This window comes from Trachypithecus francoisi, unplaced genomic scaffold (genome assembly GCF_009764315.1).
Source record: "Trachypithecus francoisi isolate TF-2019V2 unplaced genomic scaffold, Tfra_2.0 Lachesis_group6, whole genome shotgun sequence".
Lineage (NCBI taxonomy): Eukaryota > Metazoa > Chordata > Mammalia > Primates > Cercopithecidae > Trachypithecus > Trachypithecus francoisi.
Window position 1 is genome coordinate 17973898 of NW_022681471.1, and position 20711 is coordinate 17994608.

The window sequence follows — 20711 nt, forward strand, 5'->3', positions numbered from 1 at the left end:
CCGAAACTCAACTCATTGCCAGACTCTGATTTTCAAGTAATAATGGCAACAATTTATTTTTTGCTCACTATATGCCAGGCACTGTTTTAAAACCATTATCCTGTTTTTCACAGGTAAGGGAACTGTGGCACATATATGCTAAGTAACCTGTGCAAGATTGCACAGCTAACAGATGTGAACTCAATTAACTCTATGTGGTTTTTCAAATTAATTTATTCATTAACTCACTCCCCTTAACACAATTAAAAATACTTATGTTAAACAGATTATTATAATTTGTTGATTTTTAAATCAAGAGCCTTGTAATCACTATCATTTTGTTTTTTTGTTTTTTTATCTTCATCATAGCACTTACAGTTGGCTCTGCTCCCTAGGCATGGCCAGTGGCCAAGAATCATTCCAAGTCTCTGCTCCTGCTCTTCTCTCAACCCCCTCTGTACCTATCAAAATCCTACATGCCTTCAAGGTCCATCTCAAATACTCTCTTCTTTCTGAAACTTTCCTAGTCATGTAGCTAGATACGCTCTCTTATCCCTCATATTTCTCTGTTGGGAACTGTTATGGTCTAGCTTTTAGTATATATTAGGGTAATTTTTATCCTCACCTTCTACTCATAAGTTCCCTAGGGGCAGAAATTAAGACATACTCCTCTTGGATCATCTGCAGGGCCTAACATAGTGCGTTGCAAATAGTGGGTGTGGAATATATGTTTACTGAATTTTCAGTTCAGAACTCTGTGTACACGTTGCCATGACAAAGAACAGCGAGAGATGGTGAAAAAAATGCAAAGAAGAAGAAAGGTTAGAATTGTAAAGAGCTTAAGAAATCAGCCAGAAGGAAATATGTACAAGTACCCAAAGTCTGCATGGCAAGGGAAGCTAGGAAGAGTGTGGAAGCTAGGAACCATGTGAAAATCTATTTGATCAGAAAAACTGTTAGTGTTTTACAAAATGAAGCTACCGCTCTCCTATCTTGGAAGACAGAGTCAGTAATGTTCACTCTTCCAAAATTATATACTTCTCCCAAATTTCTGCTAAAATAATTGACACTAATCCAGCTGACCATTTATTATACAGCATTAGATAGTTAAGCTTTCTGTATGGATCTGACTCTTCTCTTGCTGTTAATTGAATCTTCTTGACCTTATGTTCTGCCATTTACCACCAATCTAAATTATTTTATTATGTTAACTATCATGTTGGATTTCCACTGTTCTCTTGACCCTGTGATAGGAATATTACCAGCTATATGCTGTCCTCTTTATAACCTTGTGGTTTTCCTCGTGGCATGTTCTTATGCCACATGGTTCCTACCCCATTTCCTGTAGCTGGGTTCAGCCCAAATTCTCAATCAGTATGGCTTCCATATGCCAGCTCATGAATCAGTGTCAGTCTGTGATGGAGTTTACTCCCGCTGGGGATGAAATTTAATTATATTTTTGTAATGTTTTCTGTTTGTCTATTTCTCTTAATTTATATTTATCTTTTTTTGCAGAGACTAAGTTAATCTTATAATGCAATGTATTCAACTGAAAGAGTTGTTTTTATATTAACACTCTGGCCTTCCTGCTTGTTTTTAAATTCACTTTTATGGTATTACAGTGATAAGTAGTTGTTGGTAGTTGTGCGTGTGTGTGTATGTGTTCTTATGTGTCAAAATAAAACGCTGGCAATCTAATATTAGTTTTCCAGGTATTTATCTACATTTATCTGTTTAAACACACACAAACACTTCCTTCTCTTTTTTTTTAACTGACCTGGGAACCTCTGCTCAGAAGGATGCTGATAACCTTAATGAGTGCATGCAAGGATTAGAGCAAACCAATTCCAATTAATGGTCTTATTCTGCTGGTGGTGGGCTGCCAATTTCTTCAAGTATAAAAGCCAGTATGTTTTATTTAGTTCAGTTACACAATGGTATGAATTTCTTCCAAGAGTCTACCTAAGGAAAATCTATGTATATATTAAGGTAAGAAGTCTATTAAGCAACACCATTTATAATCATTCCACATAATGTATAGAGTGTGTAAATAGTGCTCCTGAACAGTCTATAGAGAGATACATTCATATATTTACCCTTGAATCAGGCACTCCCATATTGCAGCATATTTGTATTTATAGATTTTTTTTCCCTTGGAACTCAGCCTCACAGACACTTCAGTGCAGTCTCTCACCATCCTTTTGCAGCTTCCTGGTGGAGATGACATTTGCTCAGCTAGAGAATAGACACTTTCTAGCTGAGTTGCGCATCACACTGATACCCTAAGGCCTGGCTGATTGGCTGTCAGAGGACTCCAGCTGTTTAGCTGCCGTGATATGTCTTTCATAGGAAAAGACATTTCCTGGAACATCAACAGCTTGTTAAGGACTGAGGAGTGCAGGGGAGAAAATTTGAAATTTTGGAGGAACTGAGTGTTTTGAACTTCGAGGAGGCATGAAGATGAAACAGAGAAAGGGATGAAGGGGAGGCTTTTCCCCTATCTGTGTTTGAAAGACTCATTTTCAGAGCTAACCTTACAATTTGTGATGAGCAGCCCTCCACAGCTTAGCAGGTCAAGTATTGGTAGGAAAAGCAAATCTGTTACCCACCGTAGGGGTGCACAGACCATATGAAGATGTAAAGTCATCAAAGAAGCTGGAAAACTCCTCATGAAATTGTCAGCAATTTCATTTCAATCTGATTTTTTTAGTGCCTTGATTTCCTCTTCTGAAAATCAAGGGTGAAGAATACTCTGGACATGCTTATAAGATCCCAGAGATCAAAACGTTGACCAAAGACACCTGGATTCTAAAGGTCCCTTTGGGAAGCCAAGTTGGTAACCAGAGCACACAGAAGGGAGGATCACAGTGCTAATGAGGCCATGCTTGCCAATTTGAAGCCCATGTGGGTCAATTAGCTCTGCTTTCTTCCACCGCCATCAACTAACCCCTGAACTCTGGCCACTCACCTCACAGATCTATGCCATTGGTCACTGGGGTCAGCAAGAGAGTGTGTGGTTGTCTCAGTGAAAATTTAACAGAGCATGTTTCCAAGTGTCACCTTGATGTGTGAGGGGCAGCCCAGGAACTCCTCAGGGTATCAAGTACTGTTTAACGGTCTCCTGGAGTCCTCCTGCCATCTGTGCTTCCCACTCTGACATATCTTATTACTCTCTATTGTCTTTGTCGGCTTGCCTATTTGTTTTCTCCCACCAAACTGTGAGCTCTTTGAGAACTTATATTGGCTTAACATAAGTATTGTATCTTACTTAATTCTGTAACCTTGGCAACTCACACAGTATAGACACATAGCAAGAGCTCTGTAAACCTTAGGTGACTGAATGAAGGAATGTAAAGGGCCTGTCTCTAGCATTCCCAAACGTGGTTTGACGACAACTCAGTGGGTCAGCAATTCCACCATAAAAATCTGCAAAAATTTCCTGGAATAAATGCATATAATTCACTCCAAAAATTTTGACAGATAAATGCCTTTGCAAAAATATTACCTATGAGCCAAGAGACAGATGTGGATAGTAACAAATCAGTCTGCCGGGGTAATATAAGCACCTAAAGTTTGTTAATCAGTAACCTAACCCTGGCTTATTCAGTTGCATATGCAACAAAGCAAAGCCCTTTTGAATAAAAAATAAAATCATCATCTGAATTTACAACGGAGAGTCGCTCCTTTGGATTGGAGGTTCCTAGAAGGTAAAGATGGTGCTTCATCCAAAGGCCATACTCATCAAATGCACTAGGGAAGAAAGATGAGCACTTTGAGTTCTGATTTCAGTAATAAGTGAGCCATACTCTCTCACCTAGCCTCCCTGTGTCTCTGAGGCCTAAAACATACTACCGTCTACTCATGACTGTCCATGCTTGTCAGGATTACTTTATTAGTTGTTTAATGCTCAACTCAGATGTCACTACCTCTAGGATGTCTTCACTGACCACCATCCCCAAGGTGGATTCTGTGACTATACTATATACTTCCATAGAGACCATGATTTCTTCTTTTATTGGAACTTTTTATGTTTTATTGTCATTTTCCCTTTACCTATCTACCGTCTCTGATAGACTGTGAGTTTGTTGACAATGACAAAAGTAGGTCTGGGGTAGAGTAATTGTTATGACCAAGGAAGTTTGGGATATGCAGTTCTAATTCATTGTGCTCACGGTCCTGGATGAATAGTTAAATATAAAACACTGCCACTAGCCAACCCAATCAGAAACATAGTTTTGATTCCAAAATTAACCCTTTCGCTCCCAAATATTAGTTGGAGAAAGGCTAAGGAGTGAGGAATACCCAGTGAGGTAGCTACTATTCTATGACCATTTTATGGAGAGATAAACTGAAGGTTTGACAGTTTATGTGATTTTCCTAGTCACTTACTCTAAGCGCTGGAGCCAACATTCAAAGCCAAATCTGTTTTTTGTTTTTTATTTTTTGTTTTTTTCCAAAATTGTATTTTGAAAATGTTTAAAATACAGGAAAGTTTAAAGGGGTTGAAAATCATATAACTACCACCTAAATTCTGCCATTAATATTTTACTCTTGTTTGTTTTATCACTATTCACCATCTACTTGCCTCTCTACTCATTGATCAATTTATCTTAATTTTGATGCATTTCAAAGTAATTGCAGACATCAATATACTTCAACTATATGCTATATGATATAGCATGCATATCATCAACTAGGATTTAATATTTGTTTGCAGGGTATTTTCTTTTGATGTAAAACTTACAATGAAATGCACAAATCTTACATTTACATTTGCTGGACTTTGATAAATGCATATACCTCAGCTACCCAAATCCCTATAAAGATTTAGAACATTATAATTCCCCTAAAAAGTTCTCTCATGTCCTTTTCAGTTAATGCCACCACCATATCCAGAGGCAACCACTGTTCTGGAATTCCTCCATCATAGTTTAGTTTATTCTGCTCTAGAGTGTATAAAAATGGCATCACAAGGTATGTACTCTTTTGTGTAAGCATTTACCAGTGTGGTTTTATAAATCAGTATTGTATTCTATTCCATTATTGAATTGTGCTCCATTATATGGAGATACCCCAGTTTGTTTACTTATTCTCCTATTGATGGATAATATTTCTACTTTCTGGTTATTATGAGCACTGCTGCTATGAAAATTTCTGTACAAGTCTTTGTGTGGATATATACTTTCATGTCTCTTGAGTACATACCTGAGAATGGAATTGCTAGGTCATACGGTATGTATGCTTAGTTTTATAAGAATTGCTATACATGTTTCCAAAAGTGGTTGTACCATTTTAACACTCCCATCAGCAAAGTTCAATAGTTCCAATTCCTCCACATTCTCATCAACACCTGTTTTTGTTGATCTTTTACATTTTAGTCACAGTGATGGGTATGTGATAGCATCTCATTGTCTAACTCAACTTTTTGAGTTTCAGAATTAATGGCTTTTTCATCCTGATCACATTACAAATGTATGTAGGTATATAAAAATAACTAGAAACTCATAGTACAAGGCACAACATGAGAAGCGCAATATAAATAAAGTGCCAAAACATCATAGAGAGATAGAACTTCCAGCTGAGATACACAATATGATGTCATATATTCATTTTTTTCATTCATTCAAAAATATTTATGAAGAACCTATTAGGTAGTGGGGATATAACAGTAAACAAAACTACAAAGGTCCCTGCCATCATAGAACATTAATTCTCTTGCTGCTGTTGTTGTTGACACAGGGTCTCACTCTGTTGCCCAGACTGTAGTGTAGTGGCACAATCATAGCTCACTGCAGCCTCGACCTCCCAGGCTCAAGTGATCCTCCTGCCTCAGCCTCCCAAGTAGCTAGGACTACAGGTGTACACCACCACACTTGGCTAATTTTTAAAATGTTATTTCTAAAGACAGGGTATCGCCATATAACCCAGGCTGGTCATGAAACATAAATTCTAATGGGGTGAGGGGACACAATAAACAAACTAGTAAAATGCCTCTCAGATGGTGATAAGTGCCATTGGGTAAAATAATACAGGAAGATGGGGAATAGGGAAGGCTGAAAGGAGGTGACTATTTTATATAAAGTAGGCAAAGCATTTATTTAAGATAGATCTTGAAGAATGACTAAGCTTCAACCTAAAGCAAATAAGTAGAAGAACTTCAACTAGGGTACGGGTGGACACAAAGATAACATTGATCAGTGTGAAAGAACAAGGACTGAGTGTGGTAGGACCTCAGGTCTGTCTTGGAGCACATTGGGAAGCAAAGCTGAAAAGACTAGGGAGAGCAGTTTATGGAACTTGTAACTATTTCATCAGGCAACAAAGAGCTCCCGACTGGGTTTCAGCAAGATGAACCCAATAATGGACCTATAAAAAAACTGAATTTGTGGCATTTCATTTGGTTGAATAAACATTTTGCAGTGTCTACTATGTGGTTCACAGAAAGGATGTAGGAGGGAGAAACTAAAGACTGTGCTGAGAAGTAGGAAAAATAATGAGTTATCTGCTGCCATTAATAAATATCTTAACTAAAACTGTGGAAGTAATTGAAAGATAGAAAATTTATTGAGGAGATAGAATTAAGAGCCTTGGTGACTTAAGGTGGCCGTGGGAAGGGTGCTAATCTCTTTTCTGCTTGGAATAGCATATATACATCTTCCAGTAGCAACAGCAACAACAAAATGAATATTGGCAGCAGTACCCATACAGAATCAGGCCTTCCTTTTGAAGAATTGGGACATTTTCCATTGCCTTTGCTAGAGCATAGCCCTCCACCCTCCAGTCCAGAGTGGTTGCGCCTATTTGAACCTCTGTGTTTCTATACAGTATCAGAGGAATCGCAACAACTTGGGCCATGGCATCCAAGGGTATGAAAAATGCTCACCAGAATTTTTACACATGGCTGAAAAGGTGGTTCTTTCCAAGAAAAAACAAAACAAAACAAAAGAAAATACCAAGGAGCAATACTGCCACCACCACCATCTAAATTTCTTCTACTGGCTTGTCAAATGCCTGAAAGTTTCACCATTCGATGGGAGAGTTCAGAGTCAAAGATTCAATATTTAGGCCCTTCTGGAATCATGTGCATTGAAATTAATTGAGAATTCTTGCTTGAGAGAAACAAGAGATTCACATGGATTCATGTGTCTCATGCCTCAATTACCCTTCATTCATTGAGTAGAATGGGAACCTCAAAAGAAGAGGTCTCATGGCATAGTTAACTGAGGAGGGTGATAGAGATAGTAAGAAGATCTATAGTTAACTGAGGATGGGTGGTGGGGATATTAAGAAGATCTGAAACAGAAAATAGGCCTAGGCCGAGTTCCAACTGATGGGCATGTATAAGCCTAAGTCAGTTGTTTAAGGGTGTGAATGAATGGGAGAATGAGCCACCAAAAGGCAATAGCAGCAGGATACCTGCTTCAAAGATTTTCCTGTCATCAAATTGCTGAACTGTGGAAAGTTCAAAAGGATAAGAATCACTGGCTTTATTAAATTATATCTGCAATAAGCCAAAGCTCTGGAACTTAAAAAGTCAGTATCACAACGGAGGTTCCCAGCCTGGGACACCTCACCATCCACTGCATACAATCTCAAAGATGTCCTCTTTCAGGACCCTCCACTCTCTCTCAAAATACAGTACTGACTGAGTCACCACAGTGGGCTCCCATTTAGCATCTGCTGCCTATATGTCACTTTACTCAGTGAATTCCTGCTACTTGGTTAAAGACACTGCTGCTTTTCAAAGCAGTGAGTAGGGTGGGAGAAGGTGGATCTCAACTCACCAAGTGTCAAAGTAATGAACCGGGGAAGTGAAGCAAAGTGAAGCCAATGATCATCAGCAGCAGGAGCTACAAAGAAGGCTTCAACCAACCTTCACGCCTCTCACTTTAACTAAAGGGTTGGTAAAGAAAAGGGCCTTGTGAGGCATAGGACAAAAGGCAGTGCCTGGGTAGAGTGGGTACTGGATCAATGAATGTTGAATGAAAAAGTCAGAAAAGTAGCATGAGGCCAGGTAGAGGTGCCCAGTGCCCAGAGGTAGATATTTGCTTTTTTAAGAAAAAAATCCTGCCTCCCTCTACATATCGTGGCATCCATTTTTTTCTTCTAAAATGCATAAAGCCATCTCTCTTTTGTGCCTTTATAGATACAAGATGCATCCCTTTGCATGGGATCTGGGTGTGTGGGTGTACATGTAAATGACTGTAGCATAATTGTAATCCACGGAATGAGCCTGGTTCACATGAGAGACCACTAATTTGAACTCTACACACACGGAATTGGTGATGACTTAACCAGTGGGTGTTGTAAACAAGATAATAAGGGAGATGCTTCACCTATTCAAGGAAATATTCAAGTAACCACTTATGTCAAACACAGGAATAACTCTTATTAATTTTTTTTTTTTTTTTTTTTTTTTGAGATGGAGTCTGGCTCTGTCGCCCAGGCTGGAGTGCAGTGGCCGGATCTCAGCTCACTGCAAGCTCCGCTTCCCGGTTTACGCCATTCTCCTGCCTCAGCCTCCCGAGTAGCTGGGACTACAGGCGCCCGCCACCTCGCGCAGCTAGTTTTTTGTATTTTTTAGTAGAGACGGGGTTTCACTGTGTTAGCCAGGATGGTCTCGATCTCCTGACCTCGTGATCTGCCCGTCTTGGCCTCCCAAAGTGCTGGGATTACAGGCTTGAGCCACCGCACCCGGCCCTTATTAATATTTTTAAGTGACTCCTCTAGAGACCTATATCCGAGGCAATATAACATTAAAATGCTTCATTAATTCAGACTGGTCTCTGCTCACCATCTCAATCGGTTATTCCAAGTCATCAGTGTTATACCACAGTTTAAGAAATATGGAAAATTATTTGACTGTGAAGGTATAGCTAATATTAAATGCTCCCTGAAAAGCTTGGGGTTTGAACTGAGACGCTGAAAGCCCTAAGAGGGCTGCTCAAAATGTGGAGGGTTCTCTGAATTCAGTCAAGGATATTCTCATGAATTCGAAAAAGGGAGAATTTTTGTCCACTTCAATTACATTCTGTCATTCTGCAGACAGTTTCCACTTGTAAAATACCACTAGAGTATGCTCTACCTTGGGAAAAAAAATTCTTTTAAGTCTCTAGAGATGTGAAAGAATGAACCAAGTATCTTTTAAAGTGAAGTGTTTACACTCTATACTGTTTATCTTCCCATTTACAGACAAAGAAGCCTTTCCTAAGAGCTTGCTCAAAAGTATTTAAAACATATTTCTAAGGGAGAAGAACGAGAGAGGCAGATTGAGTTTGAGCTCAAAGAAGATCTGGGAGTGAAAACCCATATATGAAAACTGGAAATTGCAGCTCCTACTTGCTAAAGTACACCTAGGCTGAGATTAGCAGAATCACGCAGTGGGGAGGGTCTCTAGTTTAATAAAGGTAATCCAACTCATTAGAGTTCAGATAAGATTGGAATTAATGAAATATTTGGGAGAAAAACAGAACAGAGTCCATCTCCAAAGAACCAACAATAGCTTTGGCTAGCAAAACAAACTATAAGATAAGCAGTCCCAGCAATACTGGTATAATTAGCAAAGAATAAAAATTAGTAGACTATTTTTCTCCTTACCCTGAAGTATGGGGCGAGAAACTGGTAACATTGACAGGCCCAATTGGAACTCAGAGGAAGAGAGAACAAGCTAAAAGGACAGTCTCTGACTTTGCATTTATTTTCCAACCCCACCTGCTTTTAGTGCCTTAGAAAACAGAGGAGACATACACAGCAGGGAAAATGCTTTAGTTTTTTAATAATGAAACAGCATAACCTAATAGGTAAAGTTGTGCACTGAAAGTCAGGAGAGCTATCCTCTAGTCCAGCTCTGTCCTTTCCTGGTTGTGTGACCTCAGGCATGTCATTAAACCTCTCATGCCTCCAGTTAATTGGTGTATATAGTGTGAGCCTGGGTTTAATTGTGTAATTTTGTATACAATGCACTTGTGTAAAATTTCTCTGAAGTCCCTAAATATTATTTTAAAATTATATAGTATCACAAAAGCTTTAATAGTCTATAATTCAATGATTTCATCTACCCAAGAAAAAATTGTAGCCCCCAGAGATTTAGCTACAGAGAGTATGTGCATGCACAGAAGAGAGGAGGAGAGGGGCAGAGGGAAATGATTCATTATGAGTGCACAATAAAACCAACAAGAAGAAAATAGATGGTTTAAAAATAAATTGATGTCTAGTTATTTTGACTTACTCTAAACAAGCCTGCAACAGGGATGGGTTGCAGCCTGAAAAGTCTGTTTGGAAAGCTCCCTCAGATTTTTAACCACAAATCCTGTCTCAAAGTCATGCAAAGGAAATTCTCTTGTGAGTCTTTAAATCTCCATCAGCTGATACATGAAAACGAGGGTAGGACCAGCTACACGGTGGGGAATAAACCAACATGACCCTACTTTTATGCCATACAAATGTCTTGTAACTGTTCTTGGAGTGCAACAGACAGCTTACTTTGTTATTAGCAAGCTGAGTATTATTTTTACAAGATAAACAACAAATCCAGACTCAGAACAGGGGCTGGCAAACATTTTGCACAAAAAGCCAAATAGTAAGATTTTAGGCTTTGCAGGTCACATACTGCCTCTGTCATATATTCTTCTTTTGTTTGTTTATTTTTGTTTTGATTTTTTTTTATAATCCTTTAAAATTGTGAGTACAGGCTGGGCACAGTGGCTCATTCCTGCAATCCCAGCACCTTGGGAGTCTGAGGTGGAAGGATTGCTTGAGCCCAGGAGTTCAAGACCAGCCTGAGCAACATAGGGAGACCCTGTCTCTACAAAAAATTAAAAAATAGCCAGGCATGGTGGCACACACCTACAGTCCCAGCTACTCAGAAGGCTGAGGTGGGAGGATCACTTGAGCCCAGGAGGTGGATGCTGTAGTGAACCAAAATCATGCCATTGCACTCCAGCCTGTGCCACAGAGGGAGACCCTATTGCAAAGCAAAAAAAAAAAAAAAATCATGAGTAAAAAAACAGGCCATAGGGTGGATTTGACCTGCTGTCAGTAGTTTGGCTACTCCTGCACCAAATTAAGCAAGCAAGTAACAGTGGTAGTGTGGGCTCAAATCTACCAGGTCAAATCGTAAAAGTCCAATAGACTCAGACCAAGTAAATCTATTAAGCTATGTTCCAAAAGAGTTGTGGCAGAATGTATAGGCAAGGAAGTACATTGGGGCCCTTGGAGAATAGCCACAGCATTTCTTCAAGGTATTACTATCGACATTATTTATAGCTAGGATTTGAACCCTGGCAGACCAACTCCAAAGTCAATGTTCTCACCCACTGTGCATATTCTGAAATAGCACTTTGTGAGTGGCTTTGTAGAGGCATCTCACATTTTAGATAAACAGGGTATTCCTTGCTTTTCCTGTAAGTTAACTCCTATTTTCTCAGTGATTCACATGAAAATTTTAGACGGACTGTCAATATATGCTTGTTCCTAACAAATTAGTCTTAAGCTTCACTGCCTCCTCCCCCTTCCCCCAATTTTCCTTGCCAAAGTACTAAATGATGTATAAACAAATACTTAAAAATACAAACAACAATTCTGATATATATAGGATTCCTTTAGGAATCATTTTATAAGCTAAAGAGTCCTTTCAAAATATGAGTGATTCCTCAATGGAACAGCCTAGAAAGTCCAGAACTAAACCCAAACACACACAGGAGCTTAGTATATGCTAAAGGTGGTATTTACATTTATGGGGAAGATATAGTTGATTAAATAGTATTGAGACAATTGGGCAGAAATCTAGAAGAAGAGTAAAGTTGAATCCACAACTCACATCTGACCCAAAACAAATTCCAGATGGGTCAGTGTTTTAGCATAAAAAATAAAACTATGAAAAAGAGTAGAAGAAAGGTCATTTTAAAATAATCTTAGAATGGAGAGAAGTGCTTTCTAAGTATGACACAAAATCCATAAGCCAAAAAAGAAAATAAATATTTTTTTCAGGGCAAAAATTCCATGATGTTAAAAAAATTCACAGACAGAAACATTGGCAATTTATATTACAGAAAATGAATTAACTTTCTTAATATAAAAAGTGTTTGGATGAACGGAGGCAAGATGGTGCACTTCCGGGTTCTTCATCACCAACTTTTCCCGCGCGCGCGAAAATGCAGACAGCGCCCGGGAAGGTGCAGACCAACCGGGCATGCGCCAGGTGACGTCAATCCGAAGAGACTAAGATTTACCTGGTCGCACCTGCAGAACGCCCCCCGACACGCCCGTGCCCCGCCTATTGCCCTCCCACTCCTAGAAAAGCCACTCCGGACGGACGCCACGCACGGACTTCCCAGCCCCCCACTCCTGTCGGGACTGCAGAAACTCCGTCCGAGAGCTCACCGGGGGACTCTCTTGGTCTCCTTTGCTGGAGGCCGACAGACCTCTCCCTACCCACCTTCTTCCCGTGAAGCTAGGTGACCAAAAATAAATTTGCAGTTTTGCTCCTACCCTTGCCTGCTCGCTGGTTCTTTTGTGCCCGCTCTGGTGGTCTTTAGAAAAAACAAATCAGGTGGTGCCAAACCTGGGAGGAGACCCCTCCTCAGGGCCCCCAGGGTCCGGGGAGCCTCCTCCTCCTCCTTCCACGCCGCAGACGGACCAGGACCTGAGACCCGCTTCCCTCACTCTCACGGCCTCTCTAGGGTAAGTGCCTTTGTCTCCTCTTTACCTCCCTCGGCCAAAAATCCTGCACAGGTCCGAGGCCCACTTTTGAGCCACCAAGTGGCTCGGGAGACCCGTTCAGGACGGAGACGTCCGCCTGAAGGTAATCTCCACCTTGGCTCCAAGAGCCTCCGGTCTGTCTCTGCTGGTTCCAAAGGATGCTTTGAAGCCAGGCAGAGATCCACTTCCATTTCCATTGTGTCCATTGTGTAGGTAAAGAGGAAGCAAATGGGAAACCCCCAGTCCAAATTTCCAAAGAGCACACCCTTAGGTGCCTCCTAGCCAATTTAAAAACCTTACAGCTCGAACAAGACCTTAGGAGGAAGCGGTTAATTTTCCTTTCCACTGTGGCGTGGCCCCGATACAAACTAGACAATCAGTCTCAGTGGCCACCAGAGGGCACCCTAGACCGCAATGTTCTGACCGACCTCAGCAATTTCTGCCAGCGGCTAGGCAAGTGGTCCAAAATTACTTACATACAAGGCTTTTGGGCCTTACGCTCTCGTCCCGACCTGTGTAGCCAGTGCTCTTTGGCCCAAGTTACGCTAGCCAAGGATGCCGGCTCACAGGAACCCGAAAAAGAGGAGTCTTCATTCCTTTCTGTTCAGCCGGAGGACCTAGGGTTTCCCTCACTTCCACCCTACACTTCTCCTCCTCCCTCCGTCCAGACTCCTCCTTCCTCTTCCTTATCTACTAGTAATCCACTCCGTCCCGTGCCTCCTTCGGGGCGCCCAACTGGCTGTCTTGAGTCTCCTGTCTCTGCCCACACCCGCTCTAAGTGCCCTGCTGATGCCTCCACTCCTGCCCCACACCCTCCTACAGTGTTAGCACCTTTGCGAGCGGTAGCTGGGGCGGAGGGGGTAGTCAGAGTACATGTCCCTTTTTCACTGGCCGATCTTTCCAAAATTGAGAAGCGTTTAGGTGATTTCTCAGCTAATCCTACCATATACATAAAGGATTTAGATTCCTTTGTCAGGCCTATGACTTAACTTGGCATGACCTCCAGGTTATCCTAACCTCCACCCTAAACCCTGAGGAGCAAGAGCGCATCCTAGCGGCCGCCAGGCAGCACGCCAACCAACTACATTTAACTGACGCTGCCATCCCACTAGGGGAGCAAGCAGTCCCCTCAGCAGACCCAGATTGGAACTACCAAGCAAGCCAGCCTGGGCGCCGTAGGTGAGACATAATGGTCCAGTGTTTGTTGGCTGGTATGCAAGCAGCCTCAACAAAACTGTAAATTTTAACAAATTAAAAGAAATTATTCAAAATCCAGAAGAAAATCCAGCCGCATTCTTAAATAGGCTGACTGAGGTTTTAACCCAATATACCCGGTTAGATCCGGCCTCCCCCACAGGGGCCACCATTTTGGCGTCTTATTTCATTTCTCAATCAGCTCCTGACATTCGTAAAAAACTTCAAAAGGTAGAGGATGGTCCTCAGGCACCAATACAAGACCTGGTTAAATTAGCCTTTAAGGTCTATAACTCCAGAGAGGAGACGGCTGAAGCACAGCGACAAGCTCGCCTTAAACAGAAAGCACAGCTCCTAGCAGCGGCTTTACAGCCCAGTCGTAACCCCAGGCCAGAGAGCACACACCCCGCAGACTCCAAGGCTACAAAAGGAGCCTGCTATAAGTGCGGCAAGGCAGGACACTATGCCAACAGGTGTCCACAAGGTCCCCAAGCCCCAACGCAGCCTTGCTATAAGTGCAAGGCATCGGGACATTGGGCCAGTGAATGTCCTAACCCTCGTCCACCAGCAACCCCCTGCCCTGCTTGCCAGCAGGGAGGACACTGGAAGTCTGATTGTCCCACCCTGAGAACAGGTGCCACGCCTCCATGTGACCCCCTTTCCCAGGATCCTGGGAGCTCCTTCCAGCTCCTACATCTGGATGACGACAACTGAAGGTGCCGAGACTTGGGGACCCCCATCACCCTCGCTGAGCTGCGGGTAACTCTCCTGGTAGCGGGTAAGACAATTTTTTAATAGATAGCGGGGCTACCTATTCTGTCTTGCCGTCCTTCTCTGGACCTAGCCTTCCATCCAATATCTCTGTAGTAGGAGTAGACGGAAAGCCATCCACTCCACGAAAAACTCCACTCCTTAATTGCTGCCTGGCCAACAACTACTTTGCGCACTCGTTCCTCATTATACCCCCATGCCCTACCCCCTTACTAGGCCGAGACATCCTGAGCACCTTAAAGGCCTCCATATCCATTCCCACCAACCCATCCACTCCCCTTCAACCCCCTCACGACCTGTTGCTCATGCTTTGTGCAGGCGCACACGCTCCTCCTATGTCGCCCCCACCCCCCAGCGTCCCTATTTCTGTACACCCTCAAGTGTGGGACACTTCCACCCCGTCATAGCTGCCCACCACCCACCAGTTCTTGTCAAGCTCAAGATCCCACTCGTTTCCCAAACCGCCCCCAATTCTCTCTCTCTCTGACACATCTACAAGGTTTAAAGCCAATTATCACGCGACTACTTAGCCACATATTCTTGTCCGCACACATTCCCCCTGTAACACTCCAATACGTCCAGTTAAAAAGGCAGATGGAACATATAGGTTAGTACAGGATCTTCGGCTAGTCAATGAAGGTATCCGTCCCACACACCCTGTAGTTCCCAACCCTTATACCCTTCTGTCCCATATCCCCACCAATTCTACTTATTTTACTGTGCTAGACCTTAAGGATGCTTTCTTTACCATGCCCCTACACACAGACTGCCAGTTCCTTTTTGCTTTCACATGGGAGGACCCAGACACACATACCTCCACTCAACTGACGTGGACAGTCCTCCCACATGGGTTCCGGGACAGCCCCCATTTCTTTGGTCAGGCCTTAGCAAAAGACCTTGCCTCCTGCCCTCTCACTAATAGCAAAGTTCTGCAGTATGTAGATGATCTCTAATCTGTAGCCCTACCAAACAAGACTCTCTTCTAGACACTGCAACTCTCCTCAACCATTTAGGCTCATTAGGTTATAGAGTATCTAAACACAAGGCCCAAATTTCTTGCCAAACCGTCATATACTTAGGAATTGAAATCACCCCACAACCCGGTCAGTAACTACCGACCGCATGGCCCTAATACGTAACCTTCTTCCCCCTCAAGATGCAAAAGAAATTCAATCTTTCCTAGGTCTAATAGGTTTCTTCAGACATTGGATCCCCAATTTTGGAATCCTAGCCAAACCTTTATATGCCGCAGTTAAAGAAACCCCACATGGGCCTTTGTCCAACCCCAAGTTAATCTCGACTCATTTCACCCGCTTAAAAGCTTGCCTTCTCTCACAACCCACTCTCTCACTGCCTGATTTCCAGCATCCCTTCCAACTATTTACAGATGAAAGGCAGAAAGTGGCAGTTGGTCTTTTAGCCCAGCCTGTCGGCAGCACCCACCGCCCTGTGGCCTATCTATCCAAACAACTAGACCCAACTGTACAAGGCTGGCAACCCTGTCTGCGTGCGTTAGCAGCAGCAGCCTGCCTGACCCAGGAAGCAAAAAAGCTCATTAGAGGCAGTAATCTAACAGTCCTCTCCACACACCGTCTTCAGGATCTCATCTCTCATAAAAGTATTAGCCATTTAACTCCATCCCAGCTCCAACTTTTCCACCTCTTATTCATAGAAGACCCCACTGTTACTTTAGAAGTTTGCTCCTCTCTAAATCCAGCCACTTTACTACCAGACCCTCTTAAACCACCCCATACTAAACATTTGTCCTGAGGTCCTGGAGGCTCAACCCCCCAGCACCTACATGCATGACCAGCCCCTTCAGAATGCACAACTAACCCTATTTGTGGATGGCAGCTCCTTTATCAACCCTCAAGGAAACAGACACGCAGGATATGCAGTAGTTACCTCCTCCACAGTTTTAGAGGCAAAACCCCTACCACAAGGGACCACATCACAGCAGGCAGAACTCACTGCACTAACCAAGGCACTCCTCCTATCAAAAGGAAAAAGAGTAAACATATACACAGATTCTAAATATGCTTTTCTAATCGCACACACCCATTCAGTCATCTGGAAAGAGAGAGGGTTTTTAACCACCGGTGGTACCCCTATTATTAACAAAAACCAAATACTCAAACTACTAGATGCACTGTCAGCACCTTCCAAGGTAGCCATTATACATTGTAAAGGGCACCAAACTTCATCTAACCGGTAGCAGCTGGCAACAATTTCGCTGACGTCACTGCCAAGTCAGCCGCCAGATTTTCCACCCCTAAGCTCCTTCTGTCTGTTTTCTCTCCCCCAGTATGCCCCTAATTACACTCAGGAAGAAAAGGCTAAGCTATTACAAAATCCAACAGCCAAACTAACTACAGGTGACTGGATATATATTAATAACAAATTAGTTATTCCTGAAACACAACTCCATACCATAATTCTTTACATATAGGACCCAAAGCCTTATACAATTTTCTAAATCCCCTCCTCTACTGTCCAACACTACAAAAACACTTACTTACAATCAACCAGCAGTGCTCTACCTGCCTAAAGGCAAATCCTCAAGGTGCATTGCGTAATCCCCATCCCAGCCATCAACTCAGAGGACACCAACCAGGTGAAGATTGGCAAATTGATTTCACACATATGCCAAGACATAAAAAATTCAAATACCTCTTAACCCTTGTGGACACCTTTTCAGGGTAGATAGAGGCCTATCCTACCACAGGAAAAACTGCTAACATTGTTGCCTCTATACTCACTGAACATATTATTCCTAGGTTTGGCCTCCCGGTCACTCTTCAACCCGACAACGGTCCAGCATTCATCTCTAAGGTAGTCCAACAGGTGGCAGCCCTCCTACACATCACCTGGAAACTCCACATCCCTTATAGACCTCAGTCTTCTGGTAAGGTGGAAAAGGCTAACGGACTCATCAAACAACAGCTCACCAAACTCTCAATTGAAACCCGGCAGTCGTGGGTAACTCTCCTTCCCTTAGCCCTGACCCGGCTGCAGGCAGCACCTCAAAGCCCAACAGGCCTCAGTCCATTCGAATTAGTCTACGGATGGCCCCTAACCCTCCAGCAAATACCTTCCCTGCCCGCCCCTTTGGCGAACTACCTCCCATATCTCACTCTTCTCAGACAACTCCTAAGACAACACGCTGAGTTAGCACACCCTCCTCCAACAGATGCCTACAACCCACATCTCTCCCTCAGTCCCAGAGACCAAGTATACATAAAAGATATCCAAGCCAAAGACTTACAGCCCAGGTGGAAAGGCCCATACACTGTCCTCCTGTCTACACATACAGCAGCAAAACTCCTAGGACACACGCATTGGATTCATATTTCCCAGCTAAAAAGGGCCCCCACTGAGAACAATCAGTGGACATCTGTTCAACTTTCCCCCACTCACCTCAAACTTACAAAACTTCCTTGACTATCTCATGCTCCCCGACCCTGGTGCTTAGCTCGCTTTCTCACCATCCTCTACATAAACTATCAGACTTTCAATACATAACCCCGGACCCATATCTACTTCCAGACAATAGTCCAGAGCAGTGGTTCTCCCATCTCCTAACCTTCATCGAACATCTTCAGTGGCAAGGGATACTCTGTGACTACACTGAAAATGAAGTCTCATTTTATACTTATATTGCTGTCTCACTCATACACTCAGACCTTTGCTAGTCCGCCTACTGTATGGCAATTTTTTTGTTCATCACTGAAACTTGGTCACAAGACAGCCGAACACACTCAGTAGTACATAGTTCTGCCAGTTGTCTTCCTTAAGGCTGTCAAACTTCTCTCCGGACAATAGAGACCCCTTCTCATGGCTCACACTTATCCACCAAGGGCTAAACTTAACCTACACTGTGAACATAACCAATCTTTCCCATTGCTTCCTCTGTGAGGCTTTAGAAGCCCCCCCCCCCGCCCAGTGGCAGCCCCCTGCCCATGGCCTTCAACACAACTGGTCAAACATCCCAGAATTCACTCACACTCCAGGTGCCACTATACCAAAATCCAAATAGCCCAATCCTTCCTTTTTGTTATTCAACCCCAAATTCATCCTGGGGTAATCATACTCAGGTACCCAGTGGAGGCCAAACAGCCCCCATTGGAGGCTATTTCTGGTGCAAAGGGTCCCTTTCTAAAACCTTTAACCAAACTGTCACAACTCAATCTCAATCTCTCTGTGTCCCAGTATCCTTAGTGCCCAGCCTCACCCTGTATAGCAAGGCTGAACTAGTCGAACTGACACTGCAGCTGCACCCTGCTGCTAATAGCTTACAAAAACGGGCTGTTTTCCTCCCTCTAGTTATTGGAATCAGCTGAAAGCCTGGCCTCCGAACTACCTCAATAGCCCAAGTAGCTGCCCAAAACAGGCAAGCCCTAGACTTGCTTACAGCTGAAAAAGGAGGCACTTGTCTCTTCCTTGGAGAAGAGTGCTGCTATTATGTTAGCGAGTCAGGCCTAGTAGACACTAACATTCAAACCCTCAATAAAATAAAAACTGAAATACAGAACCTTAATACCCCAACCTTGCCGGGACCTTCCTTCTGGGTTTTGCCCATATTCCAACAAATGCTTCCATTCCTCATTCCTATACTAATACTGTGCCTTATTTTATTCTTCATCCATACGTCCAAATACCAACCATAGGCCCTGACCTTAACAACGCCCCTTAACAGCAGGAAGTAGCCAGACAGACCACAGCACCCCTTTATCACTATTATCAATAAAAGGTTGGACTTGTTTGGACGAATGGAGGCAAGATGGTGCACTTCCGGGTTCTTCATCACCAACTTTTCCCGCACGCGCAAAAATACAGCCGGTGCCCGGGAAGGTGCAGACCAACCGGGCATGTGCCAGGTGACGTCAATCTGAAGAGACTAAGATTTACCTGGTCGCACCTGCAGAATGCCCCCCGACACGCCCGTGCCCCGCCTATTGCCCTCCCACTCCTAGAAAAGCCGCTCTGGACAGACACCACGCACGGACTTCCCAGCCCCCTACTCCTGTCGGGACTGCAGGAACTCCGTCCAAGAGCTCACGGGGGGACTCTCTTGGCCTCCTTTGCCGGAGGCCGACAGACCTCTCCCTACCCACCTTCTTCCCGTGAAGCTAGGTGACCAAAAATAAATTTGCAGTTTTGCTCCTACCCTTGCCTGCTCGCTGGTTCTTTTGTGCCCGCTCTGGTGGTCTTTAGAAAAACCAAATCAAAAAGATCTCCTGTAAATCAATTTTAAAAGATCAACAGGCAAATTGCAAATGGTCAAGGATAATAAACAGATTATTTGTAGGAAATGAAATACTAAATTAAAAATAGTACAGTTGCTCAACTTCATCCATAATAAGAGAAATGTAAATTAAAAACCTCATTGAGATGATTTTCCACCTGTCAGACTGGTGATTATTAAAAGCAAGTTTTCTAACAACTTGCGCTGGTAGGGCTGTGGGGTAACAGTCACTCTTATGAGTTGTTGAGGGGAGTGTAAATTGGCACAACCTGTATGGACAGCATGTTTGCCATACCTACCAAAATTTGAAAGGCACTTACCTTTGGACCTAGCAATTCACTTTTAGGAATTTATTCTATAGATGTGTTCATGAATAATAAATGACAAATATATAAAGGTATTAATTGGAGTATTTACTAGAAAAAAAACCTCAAATGTTTATCAATAGGACACATTTTTATAAATTATGGTAGATCCAAATGGACATCTGTATGTTACTGGTAGAAGATCCTTTCCAAATTATATACTTAAGTGGAAAAGCAAGGAATATAACCATGTTTATAGTATATAGTATGCTACCATTTGTCTAAAAGCTGGGACAAAATAATGTATATCTGCATGTGAAAGGCAGCAGAGCATAATGGTTAAGAGCATGGATTCTGAAGCAACTAGCCTGGATTTGAATCTTGGCTCTACCGTGTAATAACTGGACTTCTTTGTGCCTCGGTCTCCTCATCTATAAAGTGGAATTAATAACAGTACCTACCTCTTTGAGCTGTTTTGAGGATTAAATGAGTTAATATTCTCAAAGTCTTAGAATAGT

At 42.9% G+C, this 20711-nt stretch overlaps 1 long non-coding RNA gene across 1 annotated transcript; it reads left to right on the forward strand.

Moving 5' to 3' along the window:
- Window positions 1–1112: 1112 nt before the first annotated feature.
- On the forward strand, window positions 1113–18788 carry LOC117078054. Its single transcript, XR_004434913.1, has 3 exons — window positions 1113–1122; window positions 8758–8761; window positions 18680–18788. It is a non-coding gene; the product is annotated as an uncharacterized LOC117078054 (long non-coding RNA).
- The last annotated feature ends 1923 nt before the right edge of the window (window positions 18789–20711 follow it).